The sequence below is a fragment of the Fringilla coelebs genome (assembly GCF_963513975.1).
Source record: "Fringilla coelebs genome assembly, chromosome: 3".
In the NCBI taxonomy this organism is placed as follows: domain Eukaryota; kingdom Metazoa; phylum Chordata; class Aves; order Passeriformes; family Fringillidae; genus Fringilla; species Fringilla coelebs.
Window position 1 is genome coordinate 38,817,518 of NC_140030.1, and position 17,801 is coordinate 38,835,318.

Here is a 17,801-nt window from a genome sequence, read left to right on the forward strand (position 1 = left end):
ATTTGTAAGATTTAAAGCTTCAATTTTTCCTAGGATGTTTGTCATACTAAAAATTGTGCACAGAAGAGCCTGACCATACGGGCAGCTAATTTGTATTTTAGTTAATTAGTTGTAAGTGACAGATAAACTCTAGCAATATGCTCCGGTGAGGTTAGTATCTTCCTGTTCTTATTCAGCACAAGTGACATCTGATCACTTCCATCTGTGACAGTCCTAGATTCTTCTTTCAGCCCAGCTGAGGTGAAAAATCAGACCCAGTAGATTTCCTGTTTCCATATATTACCTCCTCTTACAGTCAGTCTCAATCTCTCAATTTCCTTCTGTGAAAGAGCATGAAAGCATCTCTTCTCTCAATCTCCCTTCTGTGTTAGGAGGTAGGAGGGGAAAGGATAAAAGAACAGATGCAATAACCCTGATTTAGTTCTGAAAGAGAAACTACAGATTGCAATGGCAGGAGTTCCAGTGCTTTCACCTCTAGATCCAGGAAGTGTAGTGATGTGGAGCATCACTACTGACAGGAAAGCTGCCAAAGTGTATGGGAGAAGGTGTTCCTTGAAGTAGAATAATTTAAGAATTGCATCTCTCAGTAGAACCCTCTGCAGATTTCCCTCTTTGTCATCTTTCACGTATTCTCATACTCTGTGTCAAGTTCCCATGCAGATATACTGCCACTTCTGTCCTGGTCTGTGTATTTACCTCTCCACAAAACTGATTTTTCATTATCCACTGCAAGTAAACCAGATTTCTGGCAAGTAATTCACATACTAATTTGTGGAAGCTTGTTTTGTGCTCAGATACTTGGTGCTTGCCAGATACATTTAATCACAAGACCTTGCATATTTTATCCCCTTTAAGTATGAAAGTGCACGTGATAGTGTGTTTCATGGGTAAGTACTGCTTTATTCAGAATGCATTTCCTTTTGGCTTGAATTTGCCAACTCTAGTTTCAGGATGTGATTTCTTCAGTATTTACCATAGTGTGACGAAGGTTAATAGAAGTACCTAACGAACTGTCTTTCTACAGCCAATTCTGGTTTGTGTAGAGTAATAATCTTCTCATACAAATGCAGGCATGATGCAAATTCCCTATACAATTAAGCTTCATGGCTGTATAATGAAGGAAAAAGGCTTTGCTGTAGTAGATCCTAAAGGGCAAGCTAACCCCTGCCTGGATCAGTAAATAAGACAAATATAAATCACAGTATTGCAATATTGCCTCTGGTCCCCTTCTTTCCTTCATGCAACCAGATTAGCTATCTCTATCGCCATGAAAACATGCACCAAAAATAGATAATCTCACCCCCAAACCACTGAATAGTTTATTTTTCTTTTAATTAATATGATTTCACATGCATTTGCCAAGCAAACTCTTAGTTGTTTCCCATCTAAGGCCTCAGTTCAGATAATGTTTTCCTCATGTAAGTGGTTCCATTGATCTAGATGAGAGCTAGGTGATACTCCAGCTGAATGAGAGTGACACTCTTAACACTAAGTGTCTTTCATGCTGTTTCAGGTGAAAAGCTCTTATTTTCAAGAAATACTTTATTTGTCCTTTTGCACATGTTTTTCTTGAGAAGGTGATTTGAGCAGTAGCGATAAAAAGAGCTAAATGGTGCAGTGGAGTGTGCTTTCTTATACATTTGTGTGCTCCTTCTTTCTTGTGAATAATATGGCAGCTGTCTACAGTAATTCATCTGTCATTGTGTTGCTCAGTTCTTAGAGTTAGGGTTTCTAATCCAATGCATAACCTTTCTTAATTCTGGCTACCTGGAATAATCTTTTGCTACATTGTTGTCTACAATGTATCTGAAAGGTGACAAATATATTTTCTACTGATACTATATATCTTGGAGCATCCTTTAATTTTCTTGGGTTTATGATTATATTAACCAATTATTTTCTAATACACTTTGTTTTCTATCTCAAAGCTAGACAGCAATTTTAGACAGATGCCTGCCTTGCACTCTGTTATTATTTTGATCTTAACAATCTTCTTTGGGTAGACTAAAAAGACTATCTGGTATTAATTTATTTGAGACTTTTAGTTTTTCCCTTTCAACAGTACAATTCAAAAGTCATGAGTGATACATGAATTAACAACATCTTCTGTTGTGTTACATGAATTAACATAATCTATTTCCCTTCACTTTTAAAGGTTTTTCTTTATTCCATTTTCAAATATAACCAAATATACAAATAATGTTACAGGAATGGAAATGAATAAATATATCTGGAAGACTGAACCTTAAAACAAAAGAATTCAGATTTATGCTCTCTGTGAGGTAACATGATTTTGTATTTCTTTCACTTATTTCATTTGTACACTACCAGAAAAAATTCTGTAACTGCTGTATTACTGTAGTAAGCCCCACAGTAAAAAATCCACTTACTTAAGTGAACTTCCAGTATTAAGAAAAAAAAAAAAAAAAAAGGTAGTCTGCCAGACCCAGGGCATCTGTCAAGGATATTTTAGAAGAAATCTACCTCCTGAATTCCAGGAGAAAAGATCTACTCTTCTTTTCCCTTCTTCGTTGTTAACATATATCTTTCTAATCATCCCATATGGGTAGTGGGAGTTTGTTTTTTCCCCAAATGGTCACAGGCTTGTCAATGAATCTTGCTACACAACAAACAAACAAACAAACAAACAAACAAACAGAAATACCAAAACAAAGCCACCCAAAAATTTGCCATTGCGTGCCTCTTAAAATTTTCTGTCAAAGGACATGGCAGGCTGAAAGAGAATTGTCACCTTCTTATTTGGTAAGCTGAAAATGCCCTCATTGTATTCTGAAATGCTCAGAGGTCCTGTAAAATTATGGCACAGTTCTAAAGCTGGCTGGTGCACTGCAGGACCAGTTTCAGCCTTTGCTGTCTGGAGCCCTGTCCCCAGTCCACTCTTCCTTCTCCCAACCCGGCCTTAGCTTTTCCCCTCGCTGTGATTTGCAAGTCAGTGCTCTGGAGGTTTTCTTGTGGCATGCGTATGCAAAGGCTTTCCTCTCTCAGAGAGAAACAGGGAGGCTTTACTGCTATTCCTGCCTCTTTGTCCTGCCATATAATGTGCCTTGCAGATAGCCAGCTGTAGTATAATTAAGCTAGATTTTAGGTGCTTAATCAGGCTCAGCAAAATACCCTGGTTTGTCACATTCCTTCCTGCTGAAATCAGGACATAGCTTTAAGTCTGCACTGCCTCTACTGTACCTGTTAGTAACTGCTGGCAGCTGGCAAGAGCTTCATCTGAATTTGGATTCACTAGGAGATTATTTAAGATACTTTTCTTTCAAAACAAGTACTGTACCGTATCTGTTCATACTGAGACTTTTCAGTACATTTATTTGTCAAATATGCATATGTATGTGTCTACATACATAATTTCCTCATAAATTCAGTAGTCTTAGATAAATGGAATGTAGAGATAATACAGCTTCATGCACGAAACACTGTTTACAGAGGGCCAGTCTCTTATCTCCTGTGAATTGACATAATTGCAACAATATTATGCTAGTTGGGGCTTTTTGGCAAGAATTCATGACAGTTACATAATTCATTACAGCCTATTCTAACCTACTGAAATCTATGCATATTTTTAGGCGTAGCTTGTATATTCTCTCTGATTTCTGCTCTGAATTCCCTATTGATGTGCCCTCAGGTTCCCCCTGGGTATGCTTCTGTCACTGTGTCACTTTGAGAGTCACTGTTGCAATTCTTCCACCTATACAATTCTCACAGAAGTCAGTGCAGTGTTTAGATGCACATATGTAATAGGGCTGGATGTTGGTCAAAGCACAGTAGGTCCTGAGCTCTCTCAACTGTCCTTCACACACACTTCCAATTACCAAGTGCTGTGAGCCTGAGCCTTACTTGATGTGAACCCCTGGAGTTGGTGTTTTTATGCCCCTGCTAAGATACCAAACTTATGATGAGTTACACCACTTAAAGCTTTCAAAAGTTGTTTATCTCGATATTAAAAAAACAATTATCAAGTATCTGGATAATATTAGATTTTTAAAAGAACAAAAATTCTGCATGCTTTTGTGAGGATGGAGAGGTCTTTCTCCACCTCTTCCCCCATTAGCTTTCCACCTGACTTTTCTAGGGGGCTGGGAGTTGTTCCTGAGGAAATTTGACTTACAGGTGAGACAGTAACCTACAGTCAGGTAGGAGATGTTTGAACAGCCTTCTTCTGCACATCCTCACTGAGCTATGCCTGTCCTGGGAAGCGTCTTCTCTCTCCTGAGGGCATAGCAGATCTACAAGACTGCTCTCTCACTGTTTTGGTTCTGTTTCAAGACTGTGCTGGAGGAGCAAGAGCAGTGAGGGAAGGTTGAGTGTACAGCCTGCCTCCCTGCTGATCTAGGGAGAGGGGCAGCTCGGGGAAGCAGAGTAGCAGGAGTAAAGACACAAAAAGGGCAGGCAGCTGTGCTGTGCAGGGGGTATACTGGATTATCACTGTGGATACTGTCATAGTCACTTTACAGTTTTGTTGCTGTTTGGTGCAATTACTGATGATGCCATCGGGTATGCTGTACCTTACCTTTTTTTCACCTCCAGTTTTGCTGTTCATAGGGAATTATGCAATTCTCAGAAAGGTGTAGCTTTGATTTCAAAAGGTGTCTGTATCCAAATGATGAAAAGCCAGAAGAATTGATAAGGAGGCTAAAATAAGGTTGTTTTAAAGCTACATTTGCTTATGTTGTTTGCTGCTATATCTGCCTTGCGTGCAGATATGTGTGATAACCCCACTTTGCTGACAGTTAGGTCACATTAATCAGGCTGCTTCAATAGCTGCTTCTTTTTACCTGCAGCAGCCTATTGTTGTCCAAAGGAATTCCACATATTTCTGACCAGTGAGGAGACAGTTTTGCTTGGCCAGATTTTGTTTTGCTACATGGAAAGAAATGAGTTAGTTCACATCAAAGTTACACTAACTTCAGTGACAGGTAAGATTGGTGTGTAGCAGTTTGAGCTGATATAGAACTCTGGAACCTGGCTTTCAATGGATGTCTTAACATAGCTCAGAAAAGCAAATCCCAGCACAGTATAGCTCACAGAATTGCTACAAAGGAAATAAATGAATGAAAACTGCATGATTAAATGCTTTCATCTGGAAATTTTGGTGCAATATTCAGAAACTCTACAAATTCTTCTAATTCATCATACTCTTTGTTTATTACTAATAAATTATTGTGGTGATGGAAGGAATTCATTACCCTTTCTACACACTTCACTAGTTGCAGGTCATTTATTAATCTGTGTTATCTGGTAAGACTAAAACCAGCTGTAATTACATTGTTAAACATTGATTAATAAGCAGCCCACATCACTAATATAAGCAAGAAGCAAGATAAAAAATCTTTTTAAAGATTTAGAGTAAAATTTGAGCATTCCTTTGGGAATAAGGAAATCTGGATCTTCATAAATATTCATTTTTGTAAAATTCCATTTGCTTGCACAGCTGTATTTTTGAACACCTTTTGGAAACAGATTAACAAGCAAATTCAATTACACTAGAGTAAACGAACTGCATTCACAAAGTGGTATTAATGTACTAAATGAAACATTTAGAATGAAACATTTTTTTTTAGATAGTCTTCAGCTAACCATACTTTTTTTTCATTCTTAATTTAATCATATCATTAGGCATACATTTGTTTTAAATCCATTTCTATTTCACAGATTTTAAAACAATATTGCAATTAGACATACATTATTAAAAACACTGCAGATTCCTAAACCTTGCTTTTGTAGGTTTTCAATAAAGTCAGTTTGATTGAAGTGACACAGATGAAATTATTAGTTGTCAGAAACTTGGATTATTATTAAGGGTAAATAAGAAGAATGTCTCTGGCACTTGAAAAAATTGGGGAACTGATTTTTATGATATAGCTTTATGGGGAATAAATTCGATGGAAAGAAGATGCTTTTAGAAAAGATGTTTTAAGACTATCCTCAATTAATCATAAATGACAAATCTCATTATAGCAGCACTATTGTTAAGGGTCTGTCAGTATTTCCATTACAAACCTGTATTTCAAAGATTTATAAATGGGCTACAGAAATTAACTCTGGGATGAAATTTGCTGTTCACACTCTTCACTATTGGATTATACTTTCCTCAAAAAACTTTAAGAAAATCTGTTTTACCTTTTTCAGTTGGTTGGCTTCAAAAGAAACAGAAGTGAGAAGTTCTGTTGATGACTTTTTTGTATGTATAATTTTTAAAAAGGACACAATTTAATAGATGAGGAGAACTGTGATTCTATAGCATAAAGGATCAAACTTGCCTTTTTTTCCTTTCTGTCCCTGAAAGGATGACCAATTTTAGTGCGAGTTCAACTTGCAATAGGGTTGCAGTAGGACTGCTGAAATTCTTTACTCAGTCTTCCAATCCTTTTAGGTTATGTCTTTCAATTTCATTACTAATCAAGGATTTGAGACCTATTTTCCAGGTCATCCAAATGTGTGCTAGTCCGAAGCATGTTTGACCACTGTGATCTTATAGGACTTTGAAGCAGAGCCTACTATTTCTGAAGAACTGATTCTCTAGGATGCAAAAATAATTATTGCTAGAAAGTCCAACCAGTGTAAAGGTCAGTAGTGCTGTGGCTCTTCAGTATTATGACTCAGGAAGGTAGATGTCCTGTCAGGCTTTTGAAACCTCTGACAGAGATGGGGAGAATTTCTCAAGGCCATTTTGAAGAGGACCAGAACCACGTTTTGAGATTTCTAAGTGCATACTCTCTACTCAAGGATGTTAGAGGTGATGCAGTTGTCCTTTTGTATGGTACTTGGAAGACAGGACCACCCAGTACATATGTCCAGAAAGGTGGTAAGTGCCCCATTCCTAGAAACACTCAATTCCTTGTTGGTTAAGGCTCTGAGCAACCTGGATTAGTCAGAGATGTTTCTGCTTATAGCATGGGGTTGGGCTAGATGACCTTTAAATGTCCCTTCCAACCCAACTTCTTGTATAATTGTATGATATTGAGACGATGATAAGGACATCCTGTTTCCTGGCATCTGGCCATGGTTTTTTTTTGCCTACTTTGGCTAAATCTGTCTTGGTAAGCCATGTCTATGCATGTTGTCTCATACTGGTGGCCTGGTAGAGGAGTTTCTGTAACCTACTGCTCAACTGTTTGAGCCACCCAATCAGTTACCCAGTTCCAGGCTCCCCATGGGGAATTTCATCTGCCTGTGCTCAGGAATCATCTAGGAAAGCACTAGCTGATCTGGCCACATTCTGCTCTAACAGCACAAATAGTTGATGTTTGGCAGCATTCCACACTGTGCTTTTATTTACTAGTGCAGATAGAAATTTTGAGGTTATTCAAACTGACAAGACAGCTAGAGGTTGGTTTCGACATAACTGAAATATGTAATCAAGATGAAGTTTGCCAGTTCCAAATGGGGAAATCCAGCTTGAGAGGGCCAGACCTTCAAGCTGACAAAGACTGTTTTACCTCTAGAGCTGGTAGCCTTGGGTGACCGGTGTATAGATGTACACTGATACCTGCACATCACATATCTAAAAAAATTCCTGGTTTATAAGGGGGCATAGGCTGTGTTCCTGAAGAAACACATATTTCTCTGGCTGTCCTGGATGTGCTCTTTAGTAAGAGAAAAATAAGATACTCTTTTATCCACGATTGCTGAAAAGTTATTTTCTTAATTGTAGCCTTGGAATAGGCACGCACTAAAGATCACAGCCTGCTACCTGGCAAATCAAGCTGCAAATGAACCTACCAATTACCACAAGTGAACCTTGCAGTGACTGAACAAGAGGCTGGCATGTGTGATCCCTGTGTACAACCAGACAGCATCTCCTTTAACCACATCTCTCACTTCATCCTAGATGGCAGATTTGACTGGCTGAGGAGAGATAGTACCCTAAAGCCAAAACCCAAGCTGAATTACCAAGACACTAGATTTGAATAAGTAGATTAAAAAAGGAAACAAAGTTCATGGAAGGAAGATATTCAATGTGCAATGGCAATTTATTGATGACATGGTTATTGTGCTGAAAATAAAAAACTCGTTGTTTGCGTAGAAGACGGAATTTATAAAGATACAATGTTGGCCATGCTGAGGACAGTAGAAACTTTACAAAATATGATGTTATCATCTAAGAGAAGTGAGTTGAGTGAACAGACAAATAAGTATTTAATGAAATGTTCTTTCAAAAATATTCTCTTTCCCAGGTATTTAAACAGTGGTATTTTATTTTAAAAATAAACTTACTGAACATCTGTAAAGGTTAAAATGGGGTACAGAGCTCTCTGCAGTATGCAGTGGGTCCCTTCTGCATTTTAGTGTGGTATAACCAGAATCAATGTGGCCAAACAGTAAATTTTCATAGACATTCATAGGTAAGTAAGTGTATGCTAACTTGTGTTTGCTGATGATTTTTGAGACAGAAAGATGTGATATATGAAAAATATAGAGGCTATTTGTGCAGATAATTACTTTTAAAAAGTTTTAAAATGTTTCATATCTTTCAACGCATATAAGTATTTCTAAAAAGAGGATTATTTCCCTTTATTCCATTATGTATGTGTCTGTTAAGGACTATAATCTCCATTGTAGAACTTAAAAAATCAGCCACTTACTGGCAATAGAAATAACTTTATAGCATGGGTGAGGATGAAGCACTTCACTTCTAGCATAAAAATTATTGATCTATCCAAACTTTAACAAAAGCAGTCAGTGATTCATTACTCAAAACATATCTAAATGTTTGCGGACTATTGTTAACTAATAGCCTAATCAACAAGAAATGAAGAGGAGTTACTGAGCAATGTTAATTCTAAGCATTGCATCTGCTTAATGACTCACATGCAAATGTTATCAAAAAGGTCCTTTAGCTCTCTCTTTCACTGCAGAGTTCATTTGAACATGCTGCATTTGAATTATTCTCTTTTGATTAGCCTAGCTTGGCTGAAGGTGTCTATTACACAGTGGTAGTGCGTGAGCGGTCAGGGCTGGCCCGGAGTGCTTGGTGCACACAATAGGAAGTCTTTGGGGTCAGGAGCATGAGCACAAAAAAAAATACTGATGGAGAAATTCCTTCTTTCTTATAGACATACAGAAGAAGTTACAAGACCCTGGAGGCTGAGCAGAGAACCACATCTGACTGTGTTTTCCCTAGCCTGCTTGTATGAGTAACTGCCGAGCTGTGCTTAAATCTTTACCTGCATTATTTCTCATGATCACTGCCTAAAACTGAAAGCCTCCATGTGTGCATGTTGAAGGATTTCTTGCTATGAAAAGGACTGAATTTAGGAGAAGAACTGGAATGGAGACAGTCCTATAGGATACCTTGGGATGATTGGAAACCGTGATATCAGCTTATGAGAATGTGTGGTGCCAGCTGATTTTGATGCACAGCCAGCAGACAGTGGGTGACTTGCCACCCTTCTCCCATATGCACACTTGTGCCTTCTGTGGGTACAGTGCTGTACCAGGCAGGCTGAAGTTTAGTGAAGAGAGAAGGTCTAGTGTGCCTTTGAGGAAAATACAGAAGATTCTCCTGTTGTGCCTTCTGTTGCACATTTTTAACAAGCATGTTGAAATCACCACAGCCTTTAGGTGAATTTCACCAGCCAAGTGATGCACCTGGAAATATTATGTTATAAATTCTGCCTGTTTGGTTGTCTCACACAGGCTGTTCCTTTCTACTAAAATCATAGCCTGTCCTCTGTAACAGATCATGGGACCTAAGCACAAACATGTATTTGGCCTCTTATGGTGGTGTTTGTAGAGAACCTAGTAGTCTGCAGGATTTTCTGTGTCCTAAGGAACCAGACTGATATCTGTGCATAAAAATGAAGCTGTAGATTGTGCTGAAAAATCTGTATTTCTTGTTTTCCTGTAGAAAATCCCAAAAGAAAAGTGAAAATATTTTTCTATTTGAAGGTTTTTGGTCGTGGGGGAATTTTGTTTTCTTTCAAAGAGAAATTAGAAAAATTAAATCAGATTTTTGTTTTCAGAGAAATACTTTAGGTAGAAACTGTTTATTTTCTTATTCATTAATTTTAATAAAGAGGGTTTATTTAAAAAAAAATTTCCCTAACCAACTGTAATTATATATTGAACATTATTATGAGGAACATACTGCAAAAATCTGCTAAATACCTATAAAGGTGATTTAAAAAGTGAAACATCATCGTGAAACATAACAAAGATTTTAGATGTGACAGAAAGCAAACAAAAACTATATGCACATAAATAAATAAGAGACCATGTTCTGCTCTTTACTCCTGTTTGCATCTCCTCCCTCCTAAAGGAGGTACTGCTCCTGCAGCCAGGCTTGCCGCCTTGTCCCCCCCTTGAGCTGGTGCTGGCCACTCCAGGCAGTTCCACCTCTGAGCCTCTGCTTGCAATTACAAGTCTGGGTGGGATGAGCCCTAGTTGGTCTCAGGTCTCTGTTTAGAGCCCTGCTCCTGCTTAGTTTCTTAGTGAAAATGAAACAAAGAGAGTAACTTTTGGCAAAAATTTTGGCAGCAGTTTGGTTTACCTGCTGGACTTGATCCTCTGGGTCTACAGAGCCTTTCTCATGTGGGAGAGCCTCACCACAGATGAGCAGAGCACAAGGAGAAGCTTTAGGCCTGAATTAAGAGTGGCCTGTTTAAGATGATAATTTTTAATAGAATGTGAATCACCACCATGTCATCAAGAAAACAGTGGAAATGTATGACAAAATTCTGTCAATAGAAGGCTATTTCCATGGCATATTTTGTATGACTACAAATTGCATTTGCTGTGATAAGTTACAAATGTAATTTATTACAAGTTAAAATCAGGACTGAGACAAGTCATTAAAAATGTATAATATACAAAATTTTGTTTCTCCTGATGAATGGGAAGTTTCTGAGCTCAACTCGCCTCATTAGTATGTGACAGTGCCAGAAGATACTTTGATCCAGAAGGCTAGATATACATGCTGTATGCCATAAACACATTTTAGTTTTAACAACAATCCGAGAGATTCAGCATATTGCTTAATAAAAGATCAATGCAGTAATATGATTAACCACTCTGTGTTACATTCTTTCCATTTGTGAGAAAAGATAGTTCAGGAGCTGCAATGCAGTGAATAGCAAAATGACTAATTGACAGACAAGATGAAGGTTTTCCTAAGGGTTTTTTCTTCCTCCCCGCCCTCAAGGCTTTCTTTGTTGTTAGAATGCTGTTAACTCTTTTGTTTAGGGCCTCTTACCTTTAAACAGGCTTGTGGAAGAGCTTTTCATATTTTTTAGCAGTAGATTTACTTGCTGAGTAAATATAGCTGATGAAAGAAAAGCTGGTGATCCATAAAAGACCAGGCTGCAGGGATCCTCATTAATCTTCCAATAGTTTTTGCTGTCATTCCTCTTTAAAGTTCCTCCTTGCCTTGTAAAGTGTTTGTGGAAAACGTAGGAGCACTTTTGCCTTCCACTAAGCAGTGATTTTCAGCCAGATCCCAACAAAAGCTCTCTCTCCCTTTCAACTAATTTTAACTTAAACTGTGTCATTGGGCAGGGTTCTCAGCTGTGAAAGGAGAAACATTGTTTAACTGAGTTTTACAAAGGGAAGACAAAGAAAAAGCCAATTTTCTTGTTATCTGATGATAGTAATGTGACTACATCACTAAAGGCATAAGATGAGTAGGACACAATGATAAAATAAATTGAAAACAATATAATATATTCAAATTTAAAGAGGAGACGGTCCTTTGGAAATCTTGACTTCTCTTGCAGAGATAATGAAGCATATGGCATGAAACTGAGAAAGTTAATATAATTAGCTGTGATGGATTAGGGTAAAATCATGAGAATATTAGGGTGGAGGCCTCCAGTTTAGAAGCTATTTCAGCTTTGGGATTGCTGAGCTGATAGTCTCTCAGCAGGGCTCAAAGCACGGTCTGCCTCTCCCAAGGATTGTTAAACTGACACATATTCAGATTCCTATCCTGTCCTGTCCAGTGCTTTAGTGCATCCATCAGGTGTGCTACCAGTAAGTCTTTAGCCTAAGGAGTCACTGAATCATGGTTTGGGGTGGAAGGGACCTTGAAGATCATCTCATTACCACCCTCTTCCCAAGGATATGGGAACCTTCCATAGAATCATTTTGCTGAAAGCCCCTTCAAACCTGGCCTGGGACACTTCCAATGATGGGGCATCCACAACTTCCCTGGGAAACCTGTTCAAGTGTTTCTTCATCCTCACAGTGAAGAATTTCTTCCAGATATCTAATCTAAATCTACCCTCTTTCAGTTTAAAGCCATTCCCTCCTTGCCCCATCACTATTTAAAAGATATTATTTAAAAAGTGCCTCTCTAGCTTGCTTGTAGGTCGCCTTTACTTACTGGAAGGCTGCTATAAAGTCTCTCTGGAGTCTTTTCTCCATGCTAGATGACTCCAAACCAGTTCTTTCTCTTGGTCTTCATTGGAGAGAGAGGTGCCTCAGCCCTCTGGTCATCTTTGTGGCCTTCCCCTGGACTCATTCCAGCAGGTCCATGTCCTTCTTGTATTGTGGATCCCAGAGCTGGTCACTGTGGGTGGATTCTCACAAGAGCATAACAGGGGCAGGGTCCCCTCCCTCACCTTGCTGGTCACTCTGCTTTTGCTGCAGCCCAGCCAGGACACATTTGGCTTCCTGGGCTGCAAAATGCAGATTGCTGGGTCATGTCATCCACCAACACCCCTAGTCCTACTCAGCAGGACTGTCCTCAGAAGAAGCCGTATAGAATAATTCAAGCTCTTTCATGGACAAGAGAGAAGGGAATCAAATGGTTTAAAAGCTTCCTTGGTTCAAAAGGTAAGAAAAAATACAAACCACCAAAATTCAACTGTTTTGCATCAGACCAAGGTGAAATAATTTTTGCTCAAGATAGGGGAAGAGAGATACAATCTTAGATAGTATCTGCACACTTTCACTAGGACTGGGTAAAGGCTGTGAGACAGAACATATTTTTGGTCCTCTTTCAGCTGTATTTGGCAGACTTATTTTCAGAGTTATGTGAAAATATTTCAGTGGATCAATTTTTCTAACAGAGTGTAAAATCTTAGAGAACTGGAAAATATTTGATCTTGGATTAAGCTTAATAAATATTTTTGGTGAAGCAAAAGAAAACATAAAAAAGAAAAAAGATAATAAGAAGCACCGTAATATCCTGGTTCAGCATCCCTGACAATCTTTTCTTTTGATGTGAGCATCATGGAGAAAATGAAGAAAGTTCCCTTACAGTAGAAGTGAGGATACTTGCTTCTGGAAACCCCACTCCTGAAGCCTTCTCTGGGACCATGGATGCCAAATTTTTGACTTATTTTCTTTTTGAATTGAAACAGAAACACAATTTTGTGAATATTGGCAGTCAATTGCTCTTTCTCCAATCTCCCACATTCCAGCTTTTCTGGTTTTTGTATACTGCTGAGATTATCATCAGGGTACAATCCAAAATTTAAGAGGCAGTTTTATCTGGCTTAGATTTATACCACTAAATGATAGTAATTTTGTTTAAACCGTCTTCTAGAATCCATCTATAATTAATGTCAGGTCAGCAAAACAGTCTTAAGACCTATCTAAGGATTACTTTGAGCTCTGAATCTTTCTCTGCTCTTGTTAAAGGGAATTAAGATTATTACCTAAAACTTTGTGTGTTTATGGAAGTGGGCCAAGGTTGGTTGATATGAATGGGGCATCTGCTCTTCTAGAAAATCCTAGACAGACTTTCATTTTTATTCTGTCACCTAATGAATAGTTTTTTATTTATACAATTGGCAATAATTTTTAAAAAGCCATAGAAAAACATATCTCTAAATGAAGAACTTACATAAGAATGAATTTATAGAACTTACTAAGAGAATGAAGATATTAAGAATAAAACACTACCAAATACCCTGAAGGAAATATTTGTTCTTCTAGAAAAAAAAAAAACCTAAGTGTTAATTTGTTTCTGAAATTTGATTTTATTTTCATTGAATTACCTGGACAAGCTATCTATCATTATCCCCAATGCTATAAAATGAGGTTATATAATAAACATACCAAGATAATAATGTGTTCAAGAGATGCTTAATAGATGTATCTCTCTTTGGTAACATAAAATAATGAGGGTCTTTTCTATTGTTGGCCTCAAAGTTATCTGGAAACTGAAATTTCTCCTATAGAAGAGAAGTCAGATCAATTAGATGCAGCAAATATTTGGGATTTTACAAGCAAGCCCTCAACAGCTACAGAAATGGCTCTGTGGCTTATTCAGTGTATAGGTCAGCCTTAGACAGATGGCTAGTCCCTGAGAAAGCCTACTACAGTGAGTTACAGGACTGCCTGGGGCAAGCTCTCTTCATGGAAATGAGCTCACCTCTTCTTCCATTCCCAGATTCCTAATTTTTGGAAACACCTGTTCCTTAACCTGGGGCTTCTTATCTCAAGAGAGTTACTTCAGCTGGTTCCTTTGTAGCCTTGGCTTTGTATATATATCTTTGCCTGCTGGGTAGAGATGGAGGGACCTTTCCATCAGGGAAGAAGGCATTCTCTCTCTGTGGTGAGGTTTGGGGCTGTTTGTGAAGAACAAAACACACAGGCCCTGACTGTAATTGAAACTTGTTCTCAGTGCCAGCAGAATAAAAAAACCAGGTACATTAACTGTTATTTGCAGCAACCACCAGTACTGTGGTGCAGGACCTCCATGTCATGGCAATTATGATCATAAGTGAAAATCTGTGCCTCAAAGACCTGTAATCTATAGACTAGAACCATGGAATGGCAAATAATACCCACTGCTATATCTTAAAGGAATGGATGGGCTCAGAGAATCAGGAATGTTGACATAATCCAGTCACTAGTGAGCAGGTAATGTTTAGGAAAGACCTAAATCCATCTTTATTCACATTTTATGAATCATCAGCTCAATAAGGCCATTTTATCTTCTGGCTCTCTGAGACAGAAAATAGCACAAAACAAAACCAAAACATTCATATAATGAAAATTAACCCAACCCCACACAAAATAAAAGAATATAATTGCCTTTTTCACCGTTTAGTTCCAAGGTATAGCGAATAGGACCTACAGGAAATTCAGGCTGAGTGTTCTGTGAACATGAAATTCAGGCCCTGTTCTGTGAACAAGACCAGGGCACTCTAGAGGAAGCTGCTTTGAGCTGGTGGACATGAGGCACCTGGCATGGCTTGGCTTGCAGGTCACTGACTGCTCTCTGAGGTGTGCATCTTCAGTGAGTTCGCTGCAGCCTCATCTCTCATAGTGCAAAACACAGGACTACCTCTGCTGGTGAATGCTGAGACAATCAGTGTGCTCAGTCCTGTTTTCATCTTTAAAAATACACAAGTGAAAATAGAAATGGGAGGGTAAAAGCTGGGTGAAATGGATCTCCTAGAGGTCTTCAGGAGAACCAGTCAGTTGTAATAGCACAGTTTCTGTTCTGTGCTCTCACTACATTCTCTGGGATGTTGTGTGACTGGTCTGACCAGGTCCATCTCCTCCACTGCTCTTGCTGAGGCCAGGCTGAAACATCTGGGCTGTTCTGCTTTTGCTGCCATTCTGATTGCTCTCAGGATTGAAAAACAGAAAGGAAGAGAGCAAGAAAAAGAGTGACAGCAACAAGAATCTGAGGAAAACACAGAAATGTGCTGAAGGAATGAAAGAGGATAAAAATCTCTTTTTCTGTGTTTGTAACTCTGTGGGCTAATGATCAGGTGTCCTTTGTGGGTACATCCTGCTGATCATGAGTGCTTAATGGAAGTGTTTTTATGACAGTGGTGATAACAATAACAGAAACAGTAACAGCACATTTTTGGGCTTTTTTTCCTTTTTTCCTCAGACTCTTTACTGAGGCCATTTGAGAGGAAAAGATTTTCTTTTAAAGCTTTGAGAAGTAAGACTACAGATGGAATATAATATCCAAGACTATTTCATTCAAAATTTAGCTCCTTTTCTGTAATATTGATTTTGGTTCACTTTTTTTTTCAGTCTAGCCCAGTCTTTACATAGGTGTTCAGCTTTATTAAGATTCTTGTAATGTGAATGAGTTATTTTTTCCCATTTTCAAACTGCTTTCTTTAAACAGTGGGTGTATTGTTTCATGAATTTTTGACTGCTTTGAACAACTGAATTCAGCATTATGCAAAATTTTCAAGCTCAGATTAAAAAAATAAGGAAAAATAAAGGAAACAGTAAGGCACATTGGTCAGCATTGCAGGCAGGTGGCTCAGCACTTGCAGCCAGAAGGTTGGGAAGTATTTTGAAGGCATCAGGAAAAAAGGCTGAAAGGAAGACAGTGAGTTAGGATTGCAGATGTTTACAAGGATACCTTTCCAAATGTGAGTAAAAAAACAAAAAAAACCAAAAAAAAAACCCAAAAAGGGAAAAAGAACATAAGGGCTTGACATAAATTCAAAGAACTGCATTTAACAGAATGAAATTGGCTAAGATGAGCCATGAAAGGCTCTTCCTTGAATGTGAAAGCAGGAGTCAGGGTTCAGTGCGAGAGAGGGAAAGAAAATTCAGGAGAAAGACAGAGAGGGATAGATTGAATTGGTCAAAGTGCCAAACTATAAAAAAGATCTTTACAGAACCATTTTGAATGTATTGAAAGAGAAAAATTAACTGTCTTAGGTCCTGTGAGAGGGATGCTATGTTAACTGAAATGACCAATGACAGGAACCAGCTGAAATAGACAGAAAGGATAGAAAAGGCTTCAACCAAGAAATATTTCACAATATTTAGACACATTCTAGAAATAAAGATCTAGGGAAAAGTCTAAAAAGGCCTAAAACTATTAATCTTCATTAACCATTAAGCAATTTTAAATGACTGTTTAGCTTTAATTGTTCATACTGATTTCTGTGATGGCTAGGTGATAGATGTGATTGACAGATAGGTCTGCTTTTTTCAGCAAAAAGGAAAAAAAACAGAGGCAGTCTTTCAGAAAAAGATTCTATTTTAGCTGCATGGAATCTGAGCCAACAACCAGATATATTCAGGAATGTATGAGAGATGAAACAGTATTTTGATTTGTACAGGAGAAAACAGATTTGGACAAAGTAGAAGTATGATTAGTCATACCAGAGGAAGAATAAAATCGGTTTGCATCTGAAGATAAAATTACCTGTAGAGAATGAAAAAGAAGACAGTAATCTAGAACACAGTGTGTAGTTCCACCACTCTGAGGTTTCTCCTTTGATGAATGCCCTGAAAGGTCAGATGTTAGAAGCAAGAGATGATCCAGAAAGTATCACAGAAACTAACTGAGCCAAGAGTTAAGGAGAGGTCAGTAATATCAAACACAGCTGATAGATGAAGATGAAATAGTGTCTGGCAAAAAAAAAGTAATTAGAAACTGTATTAAGAATAGTTTCATTGTACATATGAAGATATGTTGGAAAATAGCTCAGGTTAGAGAAAAAAAATAAAAAATATTTTATAAATAATGATCAATTAGCTCTAAAGTGGAAAGATGTGAGGTTTTTTTTTTTTCCAGTGGCAATGTTAATGTTTGTGTGATTGGGAGGAAAAGAGCAGGCATTAAGAGCTTGTGGATAATACAAAGAAATAAAAATGAACAATAGGTTTATGGGATTAGAGGGTACCTAAGATTCAAAAGGAGAAAGAAGTAAAGGGTTTCTTCAGAGACAAGATAGTAGCATGAAGGGTAGGGTAGAAAAGCATGCTTATTATCAAATGATATTTTGTATTAGTACTGGTTCAAAATGATATATACGTTTTCTTCAAACACAGATTGCCTTAAAATACTCTAGTGGATTGTAACAATTTTCTTGTATGGTGCCATGAATTATTCTTGA